The sequence below is a fragment of the Theropithecus gelada genome, chromosome 16 (genome assembly GCF_003255815.1).
Source record: "Theropithecus gelada isolate Dixy chromosome 16, Tgel_1.0, whole genome shotgun sequence".
Lineage (NCBI taxonomy): Eukaryota > Metazoa > Chordata > Mammalia > Primates > Cercopithecidae > Theropithecus > Theropithecus gelada.
The window spans coordinates 74,633,857-74,660,865 of record NC_037684.1 but is presented as its reverse complement, the minus strand read 5'-3'; the positions used below and the strand labels follow the sequence as shown (position 1 = coordinate 74,660,865).

At 53.2% G+C, this 27,009-nt stretch overlaps 1 pseudogene; it reads left to right on the top strand.

The window, feature by feature from the left end:
- Positions 1-350: 350 nt before the first annotated feature.
- On the top strand, positions 351-25,627 carry LOC112610189 (annotated as a pseudogene).
- The last annotated feature ends 1,382 nt before the right edge of the window (positions 25,628-27,009 follow it).

Sequence of the window (27,009 nt, the reverse complement as noted above, 5' to 3'; positions counted from 1 at the left end):
TGCACTGAGGGTTCCATGTTGATGAGGTTCCTCCGGTGTTTCATTGGTGAGGTAAAGAGGCACAGGGAGACCCCAGCCCAGGGATGCAGTGCCCGGCTCCCTCAGCCCAGGGGTCCAGCTCCTCCAGGAACTGGTTCACCCCCAGCTCGCAGAAGGCACAGGCAGGTCCCTGCAGGGCTCACAAGCCAGGCCCTGCCCAAGAGGGGCATCCCACGGCAGAGGCCAGGGCTCAGGCCCAGCCTCGTGGGAAGACTGGGGCAGGACCCGACTTGGGAGGACCCCGGGAAGCCCCAAATCCTCAGGAAGTCCCTCCTTCCAGAAGCCACAGCGCTGCTGAGATGAGCCCCCCCATGAGGATCTACAGAACCTTGTCTGACTCAGTTTTATGGGGGATCTCATCCCATGGAGAGGGGTTCCCCAGCACTCCAGGGGACTGAAACCCCAGTGGGCCCTGCTCAGGCCACCAGCTCCAACTTGGAAAGGCCAGGTCCTCCCACACCTGCTGTCCCCACAGAAATCCTCTGGGCTCACCCTGAGACTGTGGGATGTGTTTATCTTGGAGGGCGAGAGGGTACTGACGGCCATGGCGCATGCATCATTCAAAATACACAGGAGTAAGTCTCGTGTGCCTGAGGGTGCTTAGGGGAACACGCAAGACAGATTCCAGCTGGCCTGAGGGAAGCGTCCTCACACTGTCCCCATGACTCTCTGCTCTGCCCTGATAGGGAGGTCTGGCCTGGTGGGTTGGGCAAGGCATGATGACACTGAGTCCACCCCCACATGACCCAGATGAAAGTCAGGAGTGTGGTGAGCACTTCCCTGCCCAGCCTTGCCCAGCTGTGGCCTCCTGTGCACAGCCAGACCCTGGGGTGGCCAAGAAGGACCAGGCACCACCCAGTGGGAGGTGGGCCTGGTGGAAATGGGGTGCAGACACAGATACCCCACAGGGAATCCTCCTGACCTGATGCCCCCCCGTCCCTAGAGTACCTCATGAAGCTTTCCTGGAGCACCATCTGGGAGTTTCGGGAGCAACTGTCTCAGAGCTGGGCCCTGGAGGACAACGCAGTCCTCAGGAACCTTCAAACCTCCATGTAGGAACTCACAAGGAAACACTGGGACCTGCCACCCCCAGGTGAGCCCCAGCACCAGGTCCCCTCCTGAGTCACCCTCTGGGGCAGTCAATGGTGGGGAGTGCCCTGACCCCACCAGCCCTCCTACCTGGCCTTCTTCCTGCACCTCTTCTTCCTCCTCTTCCTCCTGTACTCTAAGTAAGTCAAATGGGTCTGCCGGTCCTCAGGGCAGGCGCTGAGCACATGTGTGTGTGTGCTGGACATGCTGTGTAGACAGGCAGGGGTCATGGGCAGGACCCCACAACACCCCTCCCCCACTTTCCACATTGTCCCCCTCACCCCCTCAAAGGGCCCTGAAGGGCACTGGGGCAGTCAGACCGAGCTGTGGAAGCTCCTACCCCCACCTCCAAGCAACCTCAGAGAGCAGCAAGGGCCCCTCACTCCTGAGTGCCCCCCCAAGGGTGTCAAGACAACAAGCCAGGGGGACAAGAGAATCAGTGTCCCTGACCCAGAGAGGATTTGGGCAGAGGGGATGGGGGAAGCTCTGACCCAGAGCCATAACCAAGAGTTCAGCTGGGCGTGGGATCGGTCCAGCCCTGGCATGGGGTGGACGGACTGGAGGGCAGAGGGGAAGCTGTGCCCGTTCACTTCTCACCTGCTGTGGAGACAGGCCCCCACGCGAGGTGCTGGGTGACAGTGAAGGTTTCTTCCACCTGAGTTCTGAGTCAGGGCTGCCGAACAGCCCTGAGGTGAGGGTGTGAGGCAGGAAGCCCTGAGCCAACCTGAACCCAGGGGGCCATTCTGGGAGTGACCTGAGGTTCTCTGAAAGCTCCCCCACCCCAGGCTGCACACAGCCCTCGCCCTGGGATCAGCAGCGTGCAGGGGCATCCTCAGTGTCAGGCCAGGGGGCCACCCAGGGACCCCGAGGACTCCAGAGGCCCCGGTCTGTGGGGCCCGCCCTGAAGGGACCCAACGCGCTCAGTGAAGATGTTTCTTTTTTTCCGACAAGATGGAGTGAGGGTCCTCGAGGGTGTCCCCTGGCATTGGGCCCCTCTGTCAGGGGGACAGACTGGCCCTCCCCACCCCACCAGCTCAGCTCCAGGAGCTCATGCCATCAGTCCCCCTGGAACAAAAGCCCTGTCCCCCCCAGCCTGGCCGGATAGGACTGTCCCCAAGGCCGAGGCTGAGGCCCAGCGGCCCAAGGGGCTTCCTAGAACCCAGGGCAGCAAGCCACTCTTTGAGGGGCCCAGAAGGTCAAGATGAGGGCAGCCTGTCCCCCGGTGAGGTCAGGCTTTGTATTACACTAACACTTGTCCGGGAACTCTATGCCACAGCTCCACACAGACCCGCATGTCGGGGGTCCGTGTCTCCTGTGCTGCCATTTTGAACCGGCTCCTGGGACTCTGTCACTCTCCGTCTTCTGTGGACAGCCCTGGAACAAAAAGACAGACCCCACCCAGCGAGCCCACTGGGACCCCGACACCAGGCCCTGCCCTGGCTTATAACAGAGAAGAGGCAGGTCAAGAGACACCCCAGCAGCAAGGTGGCACCTGCCTGTGACTCTCCTCGGTAGAAGAAGAACTTGGAATGGAAGGAGCCCAGGCAGTACCCGCCCAGCTGCCTCACAGCCCCAGATGGCTGCTGGACCTTGGTTTTTACTGCTATTTTATTTTTATTTTATATTTTTGGCTTGTGGGCCTTGAGAAATCCCATTCAGTGGGGGACTTGGTCCCATCAAGGCCTCAGGAGGGAAGGCTGAGCATGAGGTTCCTGCAGCCCCAGCCAGCCAGCAGCATGCCCTGGGGCCCTTGACCCCACCTGTGGGTCAGAGTCCCTCCTCCAGGGCCCAGGGCCCAGGTCCAGAGGGACCTGGCTTCAACCCGAGTCCTAGGAGGAGAGGGGCACCGCAGGCCTCCAGGTGACCATGCAGGGGACCAGGGCACTGCAAGCCCTGATGTTGTAAGGATTAACATCAGAGAACCTGGGCAAGCCAGGCCAGAGACGCTGAGCCCGTGCAGTGATGAGGATGTGGGGGGCTGGCTCAAGGGGGTCAACAGCTGTGAACACTGCTGCCTCTTCCCGGCCTCATTGCTGCAGTGCAGGCAGTCTGCACCCCGGAGACTGGCCCACCAGCACCCCGAGTGCCCTAGTCCGCTATGCCAACATGGCACCCAGAGACTTCGCAGCCCTGCCTGCCGTACCACCCCCCTCCTGGAAGCCTTGTCCTGCAGCCTAGCCCCTGTCGCAGCCACAGCAGGCACCACTGCCAAGCGCCTTCCAGCCCGGCTTCCCAGAGGGCAGAGGCGCCCTGCAGTCATTGCCTCAGCAGCTCACACTGTGAAGATAGTTTCATCTACATTCCCATGTTCCCACCAAAGAGAATCGCTGCAGAGGATGCTCTTGATCCTGAGGTGGGGAAAACGGCACGCCAGGTGGATGGAGTCAGCTCCTTTCCCCAGCCACCACGACTGCTGGATGGACCCACGGACAAAGTGGCCATCAGACAGGAATGAGACACAAGAGGCTCAGCATCCTGCTCGTGCCCTGACCAGGATGACCAGGCCGACACCACTGCCGAGTGCCCCATCTGCTGAGAGACTTGGTGTCGATCCCTGGGCTGGCACTGACTCCCAGGAGGATCGGTTGGCCACCTATGGGCAGGCTGCCCACACTGTGGAGAGGGCTGAGATCGGCCTTCACTGCAGGGAGCCCCTACTTGGACACAGACTCACTGGCCCTGCCTGTTGCCATCACAGCAGCCCACAGGGCATTGCTTGTGACCAGGGTACCCTATTCACACTGAGGGACATGCAGCCGTGGCCCCTGATCAGGGAACTAACTGTTCTCACTACGTCAGCCGCCACCTGGAAGCAACTGGGCTTAGGATCGCTCAGTTACGCTGAAGTGGTGGTTTGTCTTACAAAATAAATGTTATGCTTTCCACTGGAAACCAGCATATGGTGCTGACTCTCCGACAGCCAGAAGGTGTAGTTCTGAAAGTGAGAGTGTAGAAGTGGATGATGTTCAGTATTGCACGGAATGTCTCAGTCACAGAGTTTTCCTATGCCTGTCCTGGAGAAATGGAGTTTCGCTGTTTGGAAGGTCTGAGGACCCAGGCAGGTTGAAGCTTCCCCCAGGGGAACACAACAATGGTTCTATTTAATATGAAGAGACAGGGCTAAGTTTGAAACCCTGGGACATTCTCTGGTGTTCCTGGTGTCTTCATATAAAGAAAATCAAATAAAGGTTTGCCACAGAGGCATCTGAAAAAGGAGGGGGCAGAACTATTCAGAACTCAGAGGCTTCAGAATCGAAGATGAGGCCAAGTAGGAGACTCCTGACCCACTGAGGAAGTATGTAGGGCTGCTGGGAGAGGACGTCGTAGAGGTCCACCCCTACCTCGCCATAATGTCACAGAACCGTGCACTTGAATACCTGTGCACATCATCTTTCCACTGATTATAGTATTTCTTTTTATTTATGACTCTCCAATCAAGCAGGGAACTTCCTACAAAATGCACGTTGCTATACCACAGCCTGGGTCTTGCAATCCAAGGCTGGCAAGGATTCCTGCACGTCAAGGGCCTCAGATGACTTTCATGCACACCCAAAGACAGAGTCCTAGATGACACCTTCCTGCTCAAAAAAGAAGGAACGAGGGTCATTGAACAGCGAGCCAGTCACGGAAACGGGTGAAATGTGAGTGCGTGGCCTTCCTGACACCCAGACAAGACTTTGGGCACAAAGGCAGGCTGCAGCTCTGGCCACTGACTCCAACCAGGGACGCCCCCATGCAGGCCGGTGTGCCCTGGCTGCTCTTCTCCCTCCTGCCACCCTCTCCTCGGCTGTCTGTGTTGGGGAGGGAGAATCTGCCAGTTTTCAGAAGAAAATGTAGCTTTATTATGACATGGGAAAGACTCAAGTTATTAGGGGAGGAGGAGGAGTCCTGAAACAGCTCCTGAAAATGAGAGAGGAAAGGAAGGTGTAAATATGTTGGTAATAAAGTCTCCAACCACAGCACAGTCATGGGAATGTTTTTGTTACAATTTTTGTTTTCAAAGTTACAGTAAACAAAACAGTCTCCTGAATTGTCAAAAGAACAGCAGTTTTGCACAATGAAAAGCATACACACCAAGCCAAAATAAATCACAGCTGGGTCTCTATGTTGCAGTGGTGCTGGTGCAGGAGGGAACATCCAGGGAGGTTCCAGTGCCTGCCAGGCAGCCCAGGTCCACTGAGGGCCCCGGGGCTGGAGGGAGGTCACGTACCACTCGGCTCAAAGCGCTCCCTTCAAGCATCTGAAGAGAGAAAGTCCATTTATCTTCTCTGAAATGCAGGCAATTTTTCATACACTGGTGTGAATGTGTTGGGGTCACCCAGGGGCTCCCTTAGTGGCCAGATGCAGTTTGTCACAAACTGGTTTCCTGAATTTCATATTGGATTGGGAGCTAAAAGAAGAGAGATTCCCAAACCCATCTTGTAAATATTTGGTTCTAACAAAGTAAAATCACAAGAGCACATCAAACACAGGACCTAATGCCCACGGCAGTGCCCAGGGCTGCTGTCCCTCTTGGGTGAGAAGTTCTTTAGCAGCAGGCACAGAGGTAATTGCTTAGAAAGGCAATGCCACAGTGAGTAAGGGAGATTAACTTGGATATAAACATTTAGAAAGATGCCTGAAAAAAACTAATGTGGCTCCATCTCTTCCAGATTCTAATGTTCCCAGAGCAGCAGCCACCCCTAAATGCAAGTGGAGACAGGATGGAAGCCCAGGGAGACATGGGGGAGGCGGGGCTTGGCCAAACCACAGGCAGCTGCCAGAAAGGCCCACACACCTGCATTCTGCACTCTGTGGTGGACACCCCAGGAAAGCAGGGGTGCCCCTGTAACTGCCAAACAGGTTCACCTTTTCCATGGTCTAGACAGAGCCGATTTATTGAGACAGGGGAATTGCAATAGAGAAAGAGTAATTCATGCAGAGCTGGCTGTAGGAGAGACCAGAGTTATACTCCAATCAGTCTCCATTGGCATGATCCATCAGCATTCGGGGATCAGAGTTTGGAAGGATAATTTGGTAGGTGGTGGGGAAGGCCAGTGAGTCGTGAGTGCTGATTGCTTGGGTCAGACATGAAATCACAGGGAGTCGAAGCTGTCTTCTTGAGCTGAGTCAGTTCCTGGGTAAGAGCCACAAAATCAGATGAGTCAGTTTATCAATCTGGGTGGTGCCAGTTGATCCATCAAGTGCAAACCTCTTAAGCACCGATCTTAGGTTTTACAATAGAGACGTAATTCCCAGGAGCAATTTGGGGAGGGGCAGAATCTTGTAGCCTCCAGCTGCATGAGTCCTAAATCGTAATTTCTAATCTTGTGGCTCATTTGTTAGTCTTAAAAAGGCCGTCTAGTCCCCAGGAGAGAAGGAAGTTTGTTTTGGGAAAGGGCTGTTATCATCTTTGTTTTTTGTTTTTGTTTTTTTTGAGACGGAGTCTTGCTCTGTCCCCCGGGCTGGAGTGCAGTGGCTGGATCTCAACTCACTGCAAGCTCCGCCTCCTGGGTTTACACCATTCTCCTGCCTCAGCCTCCCGTGTAGCTGGGACTACAGGCGCCCGCCACCTCGCCTAACTAGTTTTTTGTATTTTTTAGTAGAGACGGGGTTTCACCATGTTAGCCAGGATGGTCTCAATCTCCTGACCTTGTGATCCGCCCGTCTCGGCCTCCCAAAGTGCTGGGATTACAGGCTTGAGCCACCACGCCCGGCCTCATCTTTGTTTTAAAGTGTAAACTATAAACTAATAAATGTGCTTTATCATTTGGATGTGGTGGCTCACACCTGTAATCCCAGCACTTTGGGAAGCCAAGGTAGGCAGATAGCTTGAGCCCAGGAGTTAGAGACCAGCCTGGGCAACATGGTGAGACCCTGTCTCTACAAAAAAATACAAAAATTAGCCAGGCATGGTGGTGTGGTGTATGCCTGCAGTGCCAGCTACTCAGGAGGCTGAGGTGGGAGGATCTTGAGCCCAGGAGGTGGAGGTGGCAACAAGCTGAGATCGCCCCACTGCACTCCAGCTTGGGTGACAGGAGACCCTGTCTCAAAAAAAAAAAAAAAAAAAATCACGTTTCTCCCCTTCTTTTTTTTTTTTTTTTTTTTTTTTTGAGACAGAGTCTCGCTCCGTCACCCAGGCTGGAGTGCAGTGGCCGGATCTCAGCTCACTGCAAGCTCCGCCTCCCAGGTTCACGCCATTCTCCTGCCTCAGCCTCCCGAGTAGCTGGGACTACAGGCGCCTGCCACCTCGCCCGGCTAAGTTTTTTTTGTATTTTTTAGTAGAGACGGGGTTTCACTGTGTTAGCCAGGATGGTCTCAATCTCCTGACCTCGTGATCCGCCCGTCTCGGCCTCCCAAGTGCTGGGATTACAGGCTTGAGCCACCGCGCCCGGCCCTCTCCCTTCATTCTTGTAATGCAGTGGATTACTCTGATTTTCCAACATAAGCTGTACATCTGCATTCTGGTGGGAAATTTTTCTTTTCTTTTTTTCTTTTTTTTTTTTTTTTTTGAGACAGGATCTCTCTGTGTTGCTCAGGCTGGAGTGCAGTAGCACAATCTCAGTTCACTGAAACCTCTGCCTCCTGGGTTCAAGCGATTCTTATGCCTCAGCCTCCCAAGTAGTGGGACTACAGGCACATGCCACCACACCCAGCTAATTTTTGTATCTTTTTTTAGAGAATAGAGGGTTTTGCCATGTTGCCCAGGCTGGTCTCAAACTCCGGAACTCAAATGACCCACCCACCTCAGCCTCCCAAAGTGCTGGAATTACAGGTGTGAGCCACCACGCCTGGCCAGAAGTCTTACTTTTTTTTTTTTTTTTTTGAGATGGAGTCTCGCTCTGTCTCCCATTCTGGAGTGCAGTGGCGCAATCTCGGCTCACTGCAAGCTCTGCCTCCTGGGTTCACACCATTCTCCTGCCTCAGCCTCCGAAGTAGCTGGGACTACAGGTGCCTGCCACCACGCCCGGCTAATTTTTTTGTATTTTTAGTAGAGATGGGAGTTTCACCATGTTAGCCAGGATGGTCTCGATCTCCTGACCTCGTGATCCACCCTCCTCGGCCTCCCAAAGTGCTGGGATTACAGACATGAGCCACCGTGCCTGGCAAGTCTTACTTTTAAAAATGTAGGCATAGAACACATGATTTTGTGGAAATTCTGATGTGTGGGGAAAAAAATTTAGGTACAGGCCCTCAGGCATTGTGGCTCAAGCCTATACTCCCAACACTTTAGGAGAATGAAGCTGGAGATCACTTGAGGTCAGGAGTTTGAGATCAGTGAGGGCAACATAACGTGACCCTGTCTCTACCAAAAAAAAAAAAAAAAAATCAGTGGGACATGGTGATGCATGCCTGTAATCCCAGCTGTTCTGAAGACTGAAGGGAAAGGATCACTTGAGCATAGGAGGACCAGGCTGCAGCAAGCTGTTATCCTGCAACTACACTCCAGCCTGGGTAACAGAGTGAGAATCCACCTCTTAAAAAAAAAAAAAAAAGGTTCATGTGCATTAAAAAGTGGCATGGGCTTGCATGGAACCAATCAAATTCAGCGAAAAGCCAGACTGGCTCTGGCCCAACAGTGTGAAGTCACTGATCAAGGAACAAAGGTCCTGCCTTCCGTTTACTCAGGAATTCCACTTCTAGGAATCCATCCAGAAGAAACAATCCAAAAAGTGGGCAAAATTTGACACATACACTTGAGTATCACTTTTATTTTGATTGATTTATTTTTTTGTGAGACAGTTTCACTCTTGTTGTAAAGGCTGGAGTGCAACCTCGGCTCACTGCAACGTATGCCTTCCAAGTTCAAGTGATTCTCCTGCCTCAGCCTCCCGAGTAGCTGGGATTACAGGTGCCCGCCACAACGCCCAGCTAATTTTTGTATTTTTAGTAGAGATGGGGTTTCACCATGTTGGTCAGGCTGGTCTGGAACTCCTGACCTCAAGTGACCCACCTGCCTCGGCCTCCCAAAGTGCTGGGATTACAGGCGTGAGCCACTGCACCTGGCGAGTATCACTTTTAAACCCAAAGCTGGAAAGTCTCTGAATACTCAGCAATAGGGGAAACTTAAGAATGTCATGGTCAGCCCTATAAAATGAATGTTTGCAGCCACTTAGAATGGCTTACATGAAGACTATGAAATGTCATCAATAGATACAGGTGATACCATTTTAACGATGGTTATTCAGTATCACCATAATTTTCACCTACTATGAACATACACTTTTTTCTTGTGACAAAAAGAAGAGGAGTTCCCCAAGGCCTCCTGTCCTGGCTGGGGTAATGTGGCTCAACAAAAGGTCATCTCCCCACTGCCCATTCTTTCCAAATTTGGAGTGATGTCCTGATATAACGTTTCTTGGCACTTCCCACGTTTGATTTGCATTTTATGCACTTGACTCTCAGGAACACTTCTCTGCACACCAGTTTCCCTTTGGCTGGCTGCATGCTGGTCCACAGCCATTTGCCCTGCTGGTTCCACATAGGAAGTGCTTTGGGCAGAAATCCACACCCTGTCCCACCCATCCCTGTCTTGAATCAAAACACTTGAATCAAAACAATCTTGAACATCATTTCTCATATCGATGGCTGGCAGGGACGCACCTGTCTCCAAGAATTCACACCATGGACAATGGGATTCGCTGGGCTGCCATTTTTGACCATTGCAACTGCAACGCTATCTCTAAGCAGCTGAGATCACAGTCTCTTCCATTCTTCCTTCTTGTACATCATGTCATGGAACAGAGGCTACACCCAGAAACCCGACAGTTCTTTCCAGGTTTCAACCTGTAAAACCTGACTCCACTCTGAAACCTCCAGGTTAACAGTCCTCCTGGGTCACAGCCCTTGCTGGGTGACAACCCTCCTGGGAGACAGCCTTCTTGGGTGACAGGCCTCCTGGGTGACAGCCCTGGGTAGCACCCCCCTGGATGACAGCCCTGGGTGAAAGCCCTGCTGGGTGACAGCCTTCCTGAGTGATAGCCTCCTAGGTGACAGCCTTTCTGAGTAACAGCCCTCCTGGGTGACAGCCTCCCTGGGTGACAGCCCTCCCGAGTGACAGCCCTCAATGCCACAGAGTGGCTGCCTGGTATCCAGCAGAGAACGAGGTGCCAGCACCTTCTGATGGTCACCAACAGGTGGCACTGCTGACCTAGGTACTGGACTCCTCTGTACCCCGGGTTCTGGATGGGGCTGGGAGGAACCAGTTCAGGCGGGATGGAGCCCTGGACCGCTTGCCCTGGACCAAAGTCAGGTGATGAGCACGGGTGGACCCAGCTTCTTTACCTTCCTGAGGCGTTGGTCCAGGGGCTGGCTACCTGCCCTGTGCGGAGGACTTTGTCCCTGGGGCTGGTGGGTGCAATAAATTTCAGGGCCCTGACCCAGGGACAGAGGGGCACAGAGGGTAAAAGGTCCCTCACTCGCCTCTGGCAGCGGCCCCTTGTCACAAACTAGGAAAATGTCCAGAGACTGTGCCCGGTGGGGGGTTTTGCAAACAAGTCCAGTGGGTCGAAACCAGTCCAGCCGCCCCACTGAACAGATTCTGCAGTGGGTCACACTTGCAGTCCCAGCGCTTGGAGAGGCTGAGGCAGGAGGATGGCTTGAGCCCAAGAGTTCGAGGCTGCCTGCCCCCTGCACCCCAGCCTGAATGACAGAGTGAAGCAAGACCCCATTGCCTCCTTATTTTAAAAAAACAAAACAAAACAAACAAACAAAACTTTTTAAAAGTAGGTTCTGGGCCGGGCGCGGTGGCTCAAGCCTGTAATCCCAGCACTTTGGGAGGCCGAGACGGGTGGATCACGAGGTCAGGAGATCGAGACCATCCTGGCTAACACGGTGAAACCCCGTCTCTACTAAAAAATACAAAAAAACTAGCCGGGCGAGGTGGCCGGCGCCTGTAGTCCCAGCTACTTGGGAGGCTGAGGCAGGAGAATGGCGTAAACCTGGGAGGCAGAGCTTGCAGTGAGCTGAGATCTGGCCACTGCACTCCAGCCTGGGCGACAGAGCGAGACTCCGTCTCAAAAAAAATAAATAAATAAAATAAAAGTAGGTTCTGGAGCCCGACTGTCTGGCCCAACTCCGGCTTTGCTACTGTCTCAGGCGGGGGCTGAGTCAGTCGCTGGGACAAGGATCCCAGAGCAAGTGCTTGGTTTGGGAGATGCAGGAAGCCCCAGGGGAGGGCATGAGAGGCAGGGGAGGGAAGAAGCCAGTAAAGTATGCGTTATCAAGGCAGTTACCAGTGAAGCGCCAAGCTCCATGCTGCGGGGAGCCCTGTGCTGCGGGAAGCCCTGGGACATAGCGTGCAGCAGGCCCCAGAGGTTGCCACACTAAGAAGCAAGGGGCTAGAGTAGTTGTCCACCACCCCCACAGCCACTGTTGGCTGAGACCCTCTCCTGGGGCAAGGACTCTCCAGGCCTCCAGCTGTGGAGACTGCCCGTCCTTGCAGCTGGGAGAAGCGGCCCAAGGAGCCCACTCGGGAGTCCCGGGCTTAGACCTGAAGAGGCGAGTCCTGGGTAGGGAGGGTGGGTGATTGATGGATCGGACACCAGCTGTGTCCTCTGAGGCCACTGGGCAGCTGTGTGACCTCAGGCAATTGCTCAGCCTCTCTGGGTCTTCTTATCCTCCTTTGGTAGGAGGCTACCTAAACCCAGTGAAGGTAGAGGGCCTAGAACTGTGCCTGACACAGCGCTACACATGCCAGGATCTCAGGAGCCCAAGAGGGAGTCCTGTCACACCCTGTTTCACAGAGGAGAATGCGGATGTCAGAGTGGCTAAGACACCTGCTCAATGCCACCAGGCATGAGGGGGCAGATGGGGCCTGGGGGACCCCGATCCCACACTCACGTAACCCCTGTACAGTGCGCTCCTGTGGGTAGACCAAGGCAGCACTGCCTCCAGGACCACCACCCTCTTTCCCTGCACCAGCCAGGCATCCCCTGGGCAGGGACCACAGCACCACGGCCCCTACCCTTGGCCAGGCCTTCTGGGCCCTCTCCAGAAGGTGTCTTGGCACCACCCTGTGGCATCAGTGCTCAGCAGCTCAAGACCCATGGGGGTAAACCAGGGCCCTGCTGGCTGTGGGCAGCGCTGGTCCAGGCCCAGTGGCCTCCCGCAGGCAGGAAGTGACCAGAGGACAAAGAGACCTACTGGGAGCACCGCCTGGGAGCCTGATGAGCACCTCCAGCCAACCTGGGAGGCCTGGCCCCAGACACCCTCATCTCCCCACCCTGTGCCCCTGGTCCCACTGTGCCAGCGTGAGACTAGGGGTGGGGGCAGCCAGGACGCACTTCCCCCAGGCTGCTGTCTGCAGCTGGACGCTTCCCAGAACACTGGGAAGCAAACACCAAGGAACAGCTTGTCCCTTGGCACCAAGGCGGCCGTGGCCTCCTGTGGAACAAAGCACTCACTGCCGCTCGAGCATCCATTCCTTGCCTGTTCGACCATCGTTCCTCAGCCACTGCTAAGTGCTGGGCTGAGAGCTTGGAGCTGGGTGTAGGCCCTGCAGCAAACCTGGGTTCTGAGGGTCAGGCCCCGGGGAACTTGGGAGAGACGCCCCAGAAAGCCCGGGAGTGGAGGACGCTGGTTCCCATGAGGGGTTGTTTGCTCCATTTTTAAGGTGGGAAAGAAACAGTTTCAGAAAATGACACGAAGCCTGGGCAACATGGCGAGACCCCCATCTCTACCAAAAATTAAAAAATTAGCCTGGCAATGTGGCATGGGCCTGTGGTCCCAGCTACCCAGGAGGCTGGCTGTGGGAGGCGGGAGGATCACTTGAGCCCAGAAGGTCCAGGCCACAGTAAGTTATAATTGCACCACTTCATTCCAGCCTGGGCAACAGAGCAAGATCCTGTCTCATTTGGGGGGAGAAAATGACAGAAGTGCTCCAAAGTCACACCGCAGCCCTCACTCTGCCTTGCCAGTGCCCCACCCACCTGCAGCATGGCACAGAGGACTCCACAAGTCCCCAGGGCCACTGGGCTGGGGGGCAACAGGATTTCCAGGCCCTGAGAGGGCCAGACACCGGGCCTGAGACACCACCTTGGAGGGGACCCTCAGCTGTGTGGCCCTGATCCCTGGGAAAGGCAGCAAAGAGTGCAGGCGTCTTGGTGAGAGCGCTTGGCCTACACCAGAGACCACTCTGCAGCCAGAGAGCTGGCGCGGCGTCCCTGGGCCTCAGTTCCCTCGTCTGGAATGTGGGATCATTATGTACCCACCTCACACACGGGTGGAGTGCGGAGGAAGTGGGAAGACCCGTGGAAAGTGCTTCTTCAGCACAGGGTCCAGAACATCGAAGGCACTCAGGAAACACTACCTAACAGTATTGATTATGATTTTATTACCCATGTTAATTTATATATTTATATTGATAAACATTATCTAGTTAATATACAGTTATTGTATTTAGCATTTGTCTTTATGAATGTGCAGGGAGGCCCAAGCTGTTATTGTTCAGCCGGACCCGCTAAGTTCCTCTTATCAGATCTGTGCCCTCATCTCCCAGCATCTGGGCTGCACAGCGTCCTCTCCTTGTGGGGAAAAGAAAAAGAGATCAGACTGTTACTGTGTCTATATAGAAAGAAGTAGACATAAGAGATTCCATTTTGTTCTGTATTTGAGATGCTGTTAATCTGTGACCCTACCCCCAACCCTGTCCTTGCAAGAGACATGTACTTTGGTGACTCAAGGTTTAACGGACTTTGGGCTGTGCAGGATGTACTTTGTTAAACAAGTGCCTGAAGGCAGCTTGCTGGTTAAAAGTCATCACCATTCTCTTAATCTCAAGTACCCAGGGACACATACACTGCTGAAGTTTGCAGGGACCTCTGCCTAGGAAAGCTAGGTATTGTCCAAGGTTGCTCCCCATGTGATAGTCTGAAATATGGCCTCATGGGAAGGGAAAGACCTGATCATCCCCTAGCCTGACACCCATGAAGGGTCTGTGCTGAGGAGGACTAGTATAAGAGGAAAGAAGGCCTCTTGGCAGTTGAGATAGAGAAAAGCATCTGTCTCCTGCCCGTCCCTAGGCAATGGAACATCTCGGTGTAAAACCAGATTGTATGTTCTATGAACTGAGAAAGGAGAAAACCGCCTTAGGGCTGAAGGTGGGACGTGCTAGCGCTAGCGGCAATACTGCTCTTTATGCACTAAAAGGTTTATGGAGATGTTTGCATATGCAAATCAAGGCACAGCACTTTTCCTTAAACTTATTCCTGTCACAGAGATCTTTATTCATATGTCTTTCTGCTGACCTTCTCCCTACTATGATCCTATTGTCCTGCCACTTCCCCTTTTCTGAGATGGTAAAGATAATGATCAAAAAATACTGAGGGAACTCAGAGACCGGTGGGTGCCGGTGGGGTCCCCTGGGCCCACTTTTTCTTTCTCTATACTTTGTCTCTGTGTCTCATTTCTTTTCTCAAGTCTCTCGTTCCAGGTAATGCCCACAGGTTTGGAGGGGCAGGCCACCGCTTCACTTGTGGCTCACGCTTGCAAGGAACTGCTTCTCCCACACAGGCAGAGAGCAGGAATGCCTGGGAGTCTATCCCTCCTCCCCTGCCCCAGGTGTTTTCAGCTAATGCCTGACCAGGGCAGAAGTCTTGGGGACAGGCTCCCTTGTCTGGAGCTCCCTGCAGGGTCAGGCTGAGGCTGGGCCTCTCCTGAAATCACAACTGGCTCAAATGATTTCCCTTCCCTGTCCTGCTCCCCTTCTCCTCTCCCTTGCCATGACCTCAGGAGGCTTCCTTAATAAACCCCCTGCACAGAAATACTTGTCTCGGGGCCTGCTTCTGGAACCTGCCTAAGACTCATGAACAAACTGCCCCCGCAGAGCTTGAGACCATCTGACACTGCCAGGTAATGGAACGTTTCCTTATATCAGAGAGCACAGGAGGGTGACAGGCTGTCACGTGTGCCTGTCGCTCCTAGGGAAAGGCCTGTGCACCCTTCCCAAGCATTCACAGCTTATCTAAAATGAAGGAGAAGTGCCAGTCACAGTAGCGAATCCCCCATGGAAAGAACTTGGTTCCAGAAATCATGCTTACTTGCTTTGAGCAACTGCTAAGTTAGAGAGCTCCTTGTTCCTCAATATCCCAGACAAGGGAAAGGAAAACTGGGATTGAATGCCGAGCAAGAGCCTGCTCAGTGCCTACCCAGTGTCCATGCTCGGCTTCTGTCTTAGTAACAAACTCTGAGTTGATTCAGGGTGACTGGGTGAGCAGCCGGGAGACACCCTTTTCCAACTTCTCTAGCAAATACAGATGGCCGGTGAGGAGCAAGCAGAAGCTGCTGGCCAGGACAAAAGGCTCCAAAAAGGCCAGTGCATGTGAAAAAACCCCCAGTATGTGCCTTTTTAACCTTTGTTCTTCTTTTCCTTGCCTGGAACATACACATGATAGCTGGCACTCCAGGTGCCATTTGGGAACCTTCAGGGTAGAAGTCAAACCCTAAAGATGGCAGAGCAGAAAGACAGAGTAATTATGGGGTCCTGATGACTGTCTAGAACTGCCATACATGTTCTAGAAGGCGCTGACTTCTTTGACCTGGGACAATAAGCCTGTTTTATTGAAGCCACTATTTTCCAGGTCTCTACTACTTGCAGCTGGATACAACTCCTAAGTGGTAGAGATGTCACCAAAGGTCTACCGTTTTGTTCCTCAGTGAAATGAGAAGACTCTCTCTTCCCAGCCCATATCCTAACAGGGCCACCTGCTCCCACTCACAGAGACTTGATTGCAAGGGAAGAGGACTCTTCTGCATCACTGAGAAAGCCACCCTGCCCTGGGGTCCAGGTCTGCTTGAGGCAATTGGAGAATTCCACCTGCTGGCACAGGGCCAGAGTTGGGACAGGCAGCACCCGGCAGTTCTCAGTACTGCACGGAATAGGGAGAAAAGAGAGGGGAACGCTCTGGCCAGTCTCTCCCTGTGGAGGTCCAAAATCTCCGTTGAATTACAGTGAAAATCAGGCCAGGTGAGGTGGCTCACACCTGTAATCCTAGTGCTTTCTCCCTAGGAGTTCGAGGCTGCAGTGAGCTATGATAGTGCCACTGCACTACCAGCTGTTGATGGCACATGGGGAGGGATAGACCCCTCATGTTGGCAGATCCTAGAACACAGTTCCTGGAGGTGCTTGGCACATCCCTCCATGGTTGTCCCTAAGTGGTTCTGTGGTCAGCGTGGGACAATACACGGCAAGACTTGGTGCTCCCTGCACGTGAATCGGCTGTGAAAAGGGGACTTCACCACACACAAAAAAATGGCCATCACCATGGTAGTGTGAGGAGTTGTGGCAGGTGTGGGATGGTGGGGAGGGTTAAACCCCTCCCACAGCCATATTAGGAGTGGCTCCTGGGCTTTCACTCAAAAGGCTCCGCTTGTCTGTGTGTCCTTCTGCAGACTCGGCAGAAGCTGGGGCCTGGGAAGCCACAGGGCACGGGTATCTGTGATGCATCTGGTACAAAGACACGTGTTTCCCACGCAGTGGGTGGTCTTCACAGGCTTTCCCTAAGCTGGCTGTTGCCACTGGAATCCCCGTGTAAATCAGGTTTCTTTTAGTTGCAAGTAAGAAAACCAACTAAAATTCATTTTGAGAGAGAGAAGGAGAGGGAGATTTGTTGGCTCAGTATCTTAGCTTGGGTTCCCCAAAAGTCACATATTTGGGAGGTGGTCCTGGAAAGCGCTGGCCACTTTGTATGCAGTAGGCATTCAGCAAGAGTGGGTGTGGGGAAGCAGTAGAGGGGCAGGAAGAAAGCCAGGTAAGGGTGCCATGGTGAGCAGGTGCCCATTGTAGGCACCGGGGTTAAGTCCTACCAGGGAGCGTTACAAGCCCCAGTCCATCTGCACCCAGATGTCGAGAGAGCTGGGGCTGGCTGCACTCACCCACCCAGTGGCCAAGGGTCACTCTGGGGCACTTACTTTCTGGCACTAGCAGCCTGCCTCCCACAGGTGCAGGTCCCACCAGGGAGGTCCACAGGTAACTTCTGTGAAGGCCAAGGGGACATGGCCAGGGACCAACAGCATCTGCCTGACCCAGTTCATAGGAAAGTGAGCCAAACTTGGGCCCCCAGGTGCCATTGTTGGCCACCCCTCTCTCCACACCTTGCCTCGGTCTTTCCATGCTCAGGTGTCGCCATGCAGTTGTCCTTCAAACCCTCCCCACTCCTAACAACCCCTTGAAAAGAGCTGCTCTTGCTATTGCAGCAGAAGTCCCAGAAGTGGGCTACTTGGTCCACACGTGGCCACAGGTCCTTTCTTGAACCACTCACTGGGGCTCTGTGGTGTTACCTGCTTGAAACACCCATGTACTTTGCCACGTGCTGAGGCCTCAGTGGGGATGAAGTCAGCCCCCACAGGCTGTACGGACCCATTATGCAGGTGCAGATGCTTCTCAGGAAAGCTCAGGTGTGTGGATGCCAAGTGGGCAAAAGTGCAAAGACTTTTTAGCCCATATGACTAATGGGAAGACTGAGGCTCACAGAGGGAGAGTGACTTGCTCAGTCACACAGCTGGTGAACAAGGAGCTGAAGTTCAAACTCAGGTCTGGCAACAAAGCCTACACTAAAACATGTTTGGGGTGTACGTGATGATAGACGAGCTTCATTAAAGTTTTTCTTTTTTTCTTTTTCTTTTCTTTTTTTTTTTTGAGACAGAGTTTCGCTTTGTCACCCAGGCTGGAGTGCAGTGGCACAATCTTGGCTCACTGCAGACTTTGCCTCCTGGGTTTAAGTGATTTTTCTGCCTCAGTCTCCCAAGTAGCTGGGACTACAGGTGCCCACCACCACACCTGGCTATTTTTTGTATTTTTAGTAGAGACAAGGTTTCACCATGTTGGTCAGGTTGGTCTTGAACTCCTGACCTCAAATGATCCACCTGCCTCAGCCTCCCAAAGTGCCAAGATTACAGGTGTGATCCAGCACCCAGACAAAAGTTTTTCCTTTCTTTTTTTTTTTTTTAAACCAAACACTGTGAGCATCCCTCTAACATCCCTGACCCCCAAGTCTTGGTCCTTTCCCCAGGGAAGACAGCTGCTCATGTAATACCTTTGGGAGAATTAGAAAAAGGCTCCTGCGCTGGGTGGACTCAGCCCTGCAGGCACCTGACTGGAGAATGCAGCACGGCTGGACAGACCCCACTCTCCTCTGTGGCAGGGCAACTTTGTAACTTTGTGCCATACACAGCCTGACCAACTGTACAGGGCAACTTTGTAACTTTGTGCCATACACAGCCTGACCAACTGTACAAGGAGGCCCTGCCTCCCCTGCCTTCACCGGCAGCGATGACTTTCATCATTGTGACACATGTACTTTCACCCCTTTTCTAAACCTTTACTTTCCTCTCTATTAATCCATGGAGAATATATAGGAGAGTTTTCTGTTTAAATGCACAGGAGGCATCATGCTCTACTTAGCGTATGACTTGGCTTTGCTCATTCAACAGCCTCTTTCCAGGAGGGCCACATAGGTCTACTCACTGCAGACACCACACAGTTTTCCATACTTTCCATAGATACAGTTTCTCAGCATCACACACAATGCGGAGATGAAAAGTCTCACGCAGGTATCTTCACACACCTGAGCAAACATTTCTACAGGAATAACTCCCCCCAGCGGGATTCTTGGATCAAAGGGAAGCGCACACGATTATTCTAGAAGTTGACAGGCATTGCCCAGTTCACGCCCTCACCCACAGGGCTCTTTCCCTTGGCAATACCGGGTCCTTGTTTTTAACTCTGTGCCAACCCGATGGGCAGAGAGTAGCACCTTGTCTTCTCCTGCCTGTTTGATCCAGGATTTCGTGGACCGTGGGTTTGGCAGCTGCTGGCACTTCTTCTGCACATTCCCTCTTTGTGTCCTTTTCCAGATTGCTATTTCTTTGGGGTTTTTTGTTAGTGATTTGTAGCATGCTTTAAAATAAAATCCTCTGTCTGCCATGGTCTGCAGGTGATAAATATTTCTTCTTGGCTGATTGTTTTACTTTCAGCCGAGTTGGTGGGGACTTTGTGATTGTTTTTGTGATCGGTCTTTGGAACTTGCTCATGTTTGTGTAATCAGATTTGTCATTCTTTCCCTTTGTCATTTCAGGGTTTGTCTTAGGAATTCTTCCCTCTTCAACCTGTTCCTCCGCCTCCCTACACAGACCGGCCAGCGTTCTCTCTAGATCTGCCTCTCCCTCCATGCCGTGCTCTCGGGCCCTTCATGGTGAAACCAGGTGGCCATCCTCCTGCCCCTGCCCCTGAAGGAGAAAGCTCCAAGACCTGCTGCGTTCACAGCCCCTTCCTGGAACCCCACCTCCATGTGTCCACCTACCTCCTCGACATGCCTGAGCCCCTGTTGCTTTCCTCTCGCAGCAGCCTCAGGTGCAGAGCCTGGGGACTGTGGTTTGACACTGATGTCCTCCTTTTTTTTTTTTAGATGGAGTTTCAGTCTTATTGCCCTAGCTGTAGTGCAAAGGTGGGATCACTGCAACCTCTGCCTGCAGGTACAAGCAATTCTCCTACCTCGGCCTCCCAAAGTACTGGGATTACAGATGTGAGCCACCGTGCCCAGCCATGAAGCCATGATGCCCATTTTTTTCTTTTTTTTTTTTTTGAGATGGAGTCTTGCTGTGTTGCCCAGGCTATAGTGCAATGGCGCAGTCTCAGTTCACTGCAACTTCTGCCTCCCAGGTTCAAGCGATTCTCCTGCCTCACCCTCCTGAGTAGCTGGGACTACAGGCACATGCCACCACACCAGGCTAATTTTTGTATTTTTAGTAGAGACAATGTTTCACTATGTTGGCCAGGCTGGTCTGGAACTCTTGATCTCGTGATCCACCCACCTCAGTCTCCTAAGTGCTGGGATTACAGGTGTGAGCCACTGCGCCCCGCCCCGATGCCCTTCCTAAGTGCAATCAGCACACCTGCTGCTCACCACCCCTGGCCAGGCCAGGTCACAGCCAGGTCCAGCCCTGGATTTGTGGTTGTTATTTCTGCAGAACAGATCATCCAGGCATCTCTGCCTTGTCTCTGGCTCCCCCCAACTCCAGGGCTACTGCTGCTGACGTCTCCTTCCTGCCTATATCAGACCCAGCTCCCCCATGTTCATCCCTGGGGCCCGAGTCACCTGCTGCTCCCGCTGGCCCATCCACTGTCCATTACCAAGCCGCACACGGCTCATCGACCTACAGCCACACTTGCCATACGTCCTTGCAGACCATGAGTCCAGAGGAGCACGTGATGCAACCTCCCACACCTGACTCTTTTACAAACCAGCAGGCCACTGGGAGGCTGCTCTCCTTGTCTCTGGGGCAGCAGCGGGGAAGCAGGGAGAATGAACAGCCTCCAAAACACTCCTCAGATGGAGCCGCCATGGGGGAACAAAGAGTCACCATCAACAAAACCCATTTAGCCCAATCAGCCTCCTGCCCAGCAAATCGGAGAGGCATGCTCTGCCCTCAGCCAGTGTCCCAGGGCCCTGGCTCAGCTTGCAGGGAGCCGCTCTCCAGGTGAGGCTCAGGTTTGGGGGCTCTCTGTGTGCCCCATCTGCTCCAGAATGCTCTCCTCAGATGGGCCTCCTCTGTTCTCTGCTCTGTGCTCCCTGCTAGGAGTCCAGTCCTCGAAGGTTGGAGGGTCCGGAGAAGAAAAGGGTCAAATGGAGGAAGAGGACCCTGGGAACCCATGGGTGCTGCAGAGCTGGGGAGGTAACGTGTCCAGCCCAGCTCTGCTCCTCTCTGCCAGTTCCCGAAGCCAGAAGGAGGCAGCCCACTTTTCCCATCTTTTCAGAGGAAGTGTTGAGTCCAACAGGCTGGGGTTCAAATCCCAGCCTCACTGCTTTCCTGTAACCCTGGACAATTTTATTCTCCTTTCTGAGCCTCTGTTTCCTCATCTGGAAAGGGGGGCTGTCTGAGAACTGAACCTGAGAAGGCGCAGGAAGGGCTTCCCGTGGCTTTTGCAAAGAGTTCCACAAACACTCGCTCTGCTTCATCCGAGCAGCAATCCTTGCTAGGCCTCAGGTGCAGGGGGTAGCGGGGAACAAAACACCGTCCTTGCCCTTTTGCAGCTTACAGTCTAGTGATTCTCATCATCAGTACATGTGGCCAAAGGCCCTGGTTGACTTGTAGGCTGTGGTGTCGAATATGAGCCTCTGGGTGGTATGGAAAATCCGGGAAACAGGTGGAAAGGGCAGCTATTCGAACCCTGTGAGGGTGCCGAGGCCATCAGGTTACAAGTGGTAGCACAGGTGAACTCAGGCCTTCTCACCTGGGGCTTGTCAGATAGTCAGGACAGGAGGCACCCAGATTCCTCCAAGGAGCCACAGGGCTGGCCAGGCCTGGAGGAGAACAGAGTGTCAAAGTTCAGGGGACCCAGTCTCTCACCCCTTCAGGAGCTTATGTCCCTGCAGGGCCCCCAAAAGCACAGCTGAGTTTCTCCCACTTTCTCTGCATCTCCTTCTACCTTCAGCGTCCTCTGAAGGTGGCCTTTGTTTTTCCTGCCCATCTTTGGTGGCTCTCAAATGTCATTCCTGCCCCACAGAGAAAAGGGTGCCAAGTGGCCGACCATTCAGCATGAGGGTCTCCTGCAGCAGCTCACTCAGGCCAGAGCCCTCCCAGGATGCTGATCCCATGAATGGACGGAGGTTCCTGCCTGCCTGGTCACTGTGGCCCTGGTAGTGAGGGGAAGTCAAAGAGCACAGGCGGGATTTGTGCAAAAGGTCTGGCCCATGACTCCTTCCTCGGTAGGGGCTGTGGGCTTCCAACCTTCCCAAGATTTCCTATGCAGAGCCAGGGCCTAAGCCTTGGACCCTTTCGTCATGCAGGCCCCTCCAAGGCCCTGGGCCCACCGAGACCTCTGGCCTTGAAGCACTTGGTCCCCAGCTTATGTAAAACTTGGCATGAGTGAGAAAGTCAACCACAGCGGGCGAAGACTGTCACCTCTTTCCAGCCTGTCTTTCCTCCACCACACTTCGGGGAGGTGAGGGGGCTCAGGCTTGATCATCAGGGGGTGTTCAGGCACCTCCTTGCATAGGAAAGTTGTTGCTCGTCACACCAGCATGGGCTTGGTTTCCAGGAGCCCTTCCTCCTCCTGGGCTGACTCACCTGCTTGGCACCAGGACACGGAAGATTCAGGGCCAGGGGCGGGGTCCTGCGGTTGTGGGCTGCAGGTAGATGGTGAAGGCAAATCGGAGTTGAAATGCATAGAGGCTCTCTAGGACACAGTGCAAATATACCGGAAATCCACCCACCGATTCCAACACCTGACCAAGATCCCCGGATGCAGAGCAGGCAGGCTTTGCCCATAGCCATGGAGAAACCAAACCAGTGGGAGGTTCCCTTCCCATCTCTGCAAACGTGCTGTTCCCAGGAGCTCTGCCTACCTTGAATGTCCCATTTCTAGCTCTAGGATTTGCATCTGACAGTGGAATGTGTGTTTATGAAGGGAAGACCACAGAAAAGAATCTTTTGGGAAAATAAATGGTCTTCCCTGCTTGGCCGGCTTTGAGAATGCAGATTTTCCTTGCACTTGGAGCTTTCCTTCTCTAGGCTATTTTCAGTATAACAGTGGATGTGAGTTTGGCCTTGGAGCCAGACTACCTGGCTTCAAAGTCGCTTGCCACTTCCTACCTGGGGCCTAAGGCAAGCCGTGGAGCTCTAGGTCCCTCACCTTTGAAACAGGAAGAACCACAGTGCCCATGTTGTATCATACACTTGCATATGCAGGCACAACCTACTTGCAAAAAGCAAGGAGCAGGGTAAGGAAGCAGCTATCTTGGTCACGTTCCCCAGAAGCAGAGCCTGATTTGTATGGCAGTGACTGATGAAGGACAGGCACCCAAGGAGAGCGGTAAGGGAACGGGGGTTGAAGACAGAGAGGGGAGAAGCCATGCAAGGCTGTGACCCCAGGCAAAATCCTACAGAAGCAGTTCCCTCAGGGGGACTGTGGAGTGGAGTCACAGCTCTGTTTCCCAGCCTGACCAACGGATACATGTGTCAGTCATTAGTGAAGGGCCATCATGTGGCAGGGGGACAGTTCCAGCTCTTTGCAGAAAGGGCCAAGGGACTCCAATAGCTTGATGACAGTCTTGCTGCAAAGAGTCATAGGTGTGGACAGTTGGAAACCAAGGCCACTCAGGCCAGGAAAGGAGCGCATGGGAAGGTATGAGGGGTCATGCTTCTGTGACCTACCTGTGGAGAGTGGACACAAGACAAAGGTGAGCGTTCTGAATTCAGAGACCAGAAATGGAGGCTTTCACAAATATGCATGTACCATGATTTTTCATGGGATAGTCTATCTGGAAGATCATTCCAGGCTGCAGTGTGTAAAGCTACCTCATTCCTCTTTTTCACAGTTGCAGAGTTCACTGAGTGGCTACATTATTATAGAGCTCACCAACCTCTACTGATGGCTATTTAGATTCTTTCCAATCTTGCTATTACAAGAAAAACATACCACAATAAACATCCCTGTACTAAGGCCATCAGCACATTTGCAAGTGTCCTTGTAAATCTCTAGGAGTAAGTTTTCAGACCAAAAGGTATGTGCTTTAAAAAAAAATGTTGACAGTGGCTGTACCAGTTTATACTCCCACGAGTAATGTACAAGAGAGCATGTCTCCCACACCCACGCCAACACAGTTTTATCACAGTTTTAGATAATTGCCAATGTGATAAGTGAAAAATGGTCTTGAACTATAGTTTCCATTTGCACTTCTCTGGTTATAAATAAGGCTAAACATTGTTTATAAGCTCAAGAGCCATTTCTACTTCCTGCTCTGTAAACTATCTGTTCATGTCTATACTCTTGGGCGTTTTTTCCATTTCATTTTTTCTATTGCAGTTTCATTTGTCTTATTGACTGATAGGAACTCTTTATATATTAAGGAAATTTGGATCTTGAGTAGAGTGACTTGAGGATGGAAGCAGAGGGAATTCATTCATCCAAGGGCTTCCCATTAGTTCGGCTACCTAAATTTCATATCCAAACCAGTCCTTTCCAGTATGTGGTTTTTTACTTCTTCTTTTGGTTCTATGAGCTAACCTATAACCTCCCGGCACATTCCTTGCTTGCTTTGCCTTGGCTGGACTTAGCCAGAGTTGATTTTGGTGGTGTAAGGAGTCTTGATGTATCCACTCTCCCTCACCAGGTTGAGTTTCCAAAGAGAAGGGTCTGAGTTGATGTCCCCATCTTCCAGCTGAGATTCCCTGCTTTTCTCTGAGGGTTTCTCAACTTCCAGGTCCAGGCAACTAGTGACCTTCCTAACCAGCTCACTCAGGGGCGTTTGCAGCCTCCTCTGCCCTGTCCTTGTGTCTAGATCAGAGGTCCTGCTTTCTTCATTTGGAAGGTGATGTTGCTGATTGATTTAAGAGCTTGTTGGCCAGGTGCGGTGGCTCACACCTGTAATCCCAGCGCTTTGGAAGACCGAGTGGGCTGATCACCAGGTCAGGAGATCGAGACCATCCTGGCGAACACGGTGAAACCCTGTCTCTACTAAAAATACAAAAAAATTATCCAGGCATAGTGGCAGGCGCTTGTAGTCCCAGGTACTTGGGAGGCTGAGGCAGAAGAATGGCGTGAACCTGGGAGGTGGAGCTTGCAGTGAGCTGAGATGGCTCCACTGCACTCCAGCCTGGGCAACAGAGTGAGACTCCACCTCAAAAAAAAAAAAAAAAAAAAAAAGCTTGTTTGGGCTCTCAGCTCTGGGAGTGTAGGAAGCGGGTCTCCCTTGATAATTGTGTCCCACAGCTTCAAAGGTGAGGGCCAGCAGGGCCCTTGGGGATCTTGGGGACCAACCACCACAGTGGACAGAGGAGATGGCGCAGGTCACACACAGTGTTGGGGGACATCTGTGGACCCAGGACCCTTTCTGAATCACTGTTGACGGCTCGTTCACTCTTTTGGCAAGCACTCCTCAATGGCTGGATTCCCCAACTTACAGGCAGGGCTGTGCCATAGTGAGAACCGACTCCACATGCAAAGGCAACCATAACTGCCCTGCAAGGCAAGGACAGAGGAGCTTGTTTGGGGAAGTGGGGAGGTGGCTCGGAGAGGGTGGTCTGGAAACCTTAGCTTGTGTTGGGGCATGGTAAGTGCAAAGACCTTGAGGCAGGTGAGAATGAGCATTTTGAGCGTAGAAGCCACAGGGAGAGGGTCCCACTTGCAGGGGTATCAGTCAGAGAGACTGTCCTCCAACCAAGACCACGTAACCAAGACCTGGCAGAAATGGAAACAACGGGCAAAGAGCTTTCTAGGCAGGGGGAGTGGCTCAGGGAAGTCCATGCAGTTGGAAGGAGCTGCACAGCTGCAAGAGTGTGGCTCCAGACTGGCGGGGACAGACAGAGTGAGCCGAAGCAGTCAGGCAGGATAGGGTGGACATAGGTAGGATCCATCACAGGGTGGAGGGGCTCAGCTTTCCTCAGGCGCCTTACTCAGCTGCCCTTGTCCATCTGGACAGATACCCCTCCGGGTGTGGCCATCGGGAAGGAATCCTGCCCCATCGCTGACAATGAGCTGCGTTATTTGGAGAGGCGGACCCAGTCCCTAGAGCTGGTGTAAGCCCTGGGTGTAGCAGGTGCACTCAGGAGGAAGGGCTGCCAGCCCAGTGATGGGTGGAGCCACATGCTTACCAAAGCTGGGTCTACTCAGTGTGGCCCGGCTGAGGCCACCACATGCATGGTTTTCAGCTATGCCTCATTCACTTGCTGTGTGAATCTGGGCTGCAGGGCCCGCTGCTCTGTGCCACAGGCCAGTGCCCTGCAGTGCAATTGTATCTGAGGACTTAAGGTGGCCAGGGAAGCCCCACATGGGACTTGGCAGGGGAAGCAGGGCCTGTGGATGGATGGAGAGCTGTCATGTGGAAAGGCAGTGTGTCTCCAGGCCCTGGCCCAGCCTCCAACCATCCCAAGTCCCCTCCAGGCCTCTCCAGACCAGGGCCACCACATACAGGCTGTGCCATTTGGGTGAGTGACCTCACCTCTCCAAGCCTCAAAGTCCTGATCCCCATTAAGAGGGTGCAGTGAGAGGGTAAGTCTGAGCCCACTGGGGCCTGGCAGGCACCTGCCCACACTGACCCCAGACATCTGCTCATTCCAGAAACCTCCTGGGAACGTCCACCATGTGCCAGGCACAGCGTCAGACAGAAGGGGACACAGAGAAGCAAGATCAACAGCCGCCCTGCCCTTTTGGAGCTGGCGTTCTAGTATAGGAGACAAAACAAGGTGCTTCTGAGGAGGAAGCCGTGCTCATCAGGCAATCTGCATCACCGCTCAGGAGGAGACTTTGGAGCGAGATGGAGGAGACACCTGGGGTTAAGCAGAGGGAACTGCAGCTGCAAAGGTCCTGAGGGGGAATGAACGCCCAGCGTTTGAGGAGCAGAGCTGGCCTCTCGGTGCCCACCCTAGGGAGCAGGTTTTCCACCTTATTCTTAGTACCCTAAGAGATCCCCTCCACTGCAAATGAACGAGGATGGCATTGGCCCTTTTATAGAGGGGAAGTTCTTCCTAAGACAAAACCAAAGTCCCTCCAGTTGCAACTGAAGCTGAGCCTTCTCTTTTAGTCACGCTGACCCCCCAGACCCAGAGCCAGCTGGTTCCTCCTGCCTCCTGCTCACAGCTCCAGAAAAGCATCCTGGTTGGGAAAGTCAATGAAACACCAGGTGGCCTAAGGCTTCTTCCCAGGACCCCAAGGTAACTAGACAGGGCTGGGATGCAGTCAGAGGGGCAAAGTTCTGCAAAACAAACTGGACCCAGGGCACTGAGGGAAGCCTAGGTTCTGTCTGAGTGCTCTGCACAGAGATAGGAGGAAAGACAGTTGGGGGTTTTGTGAGGGAGGGGATAGGTGGATAGTAGTAATGAAGGGTGTTCTAGTTGGTGCCCAGTAACCAAGAGGAAGAAGGAAGGAGAGGGGGGATCAACTTCAGGCACAGCTGGATCCAGAAC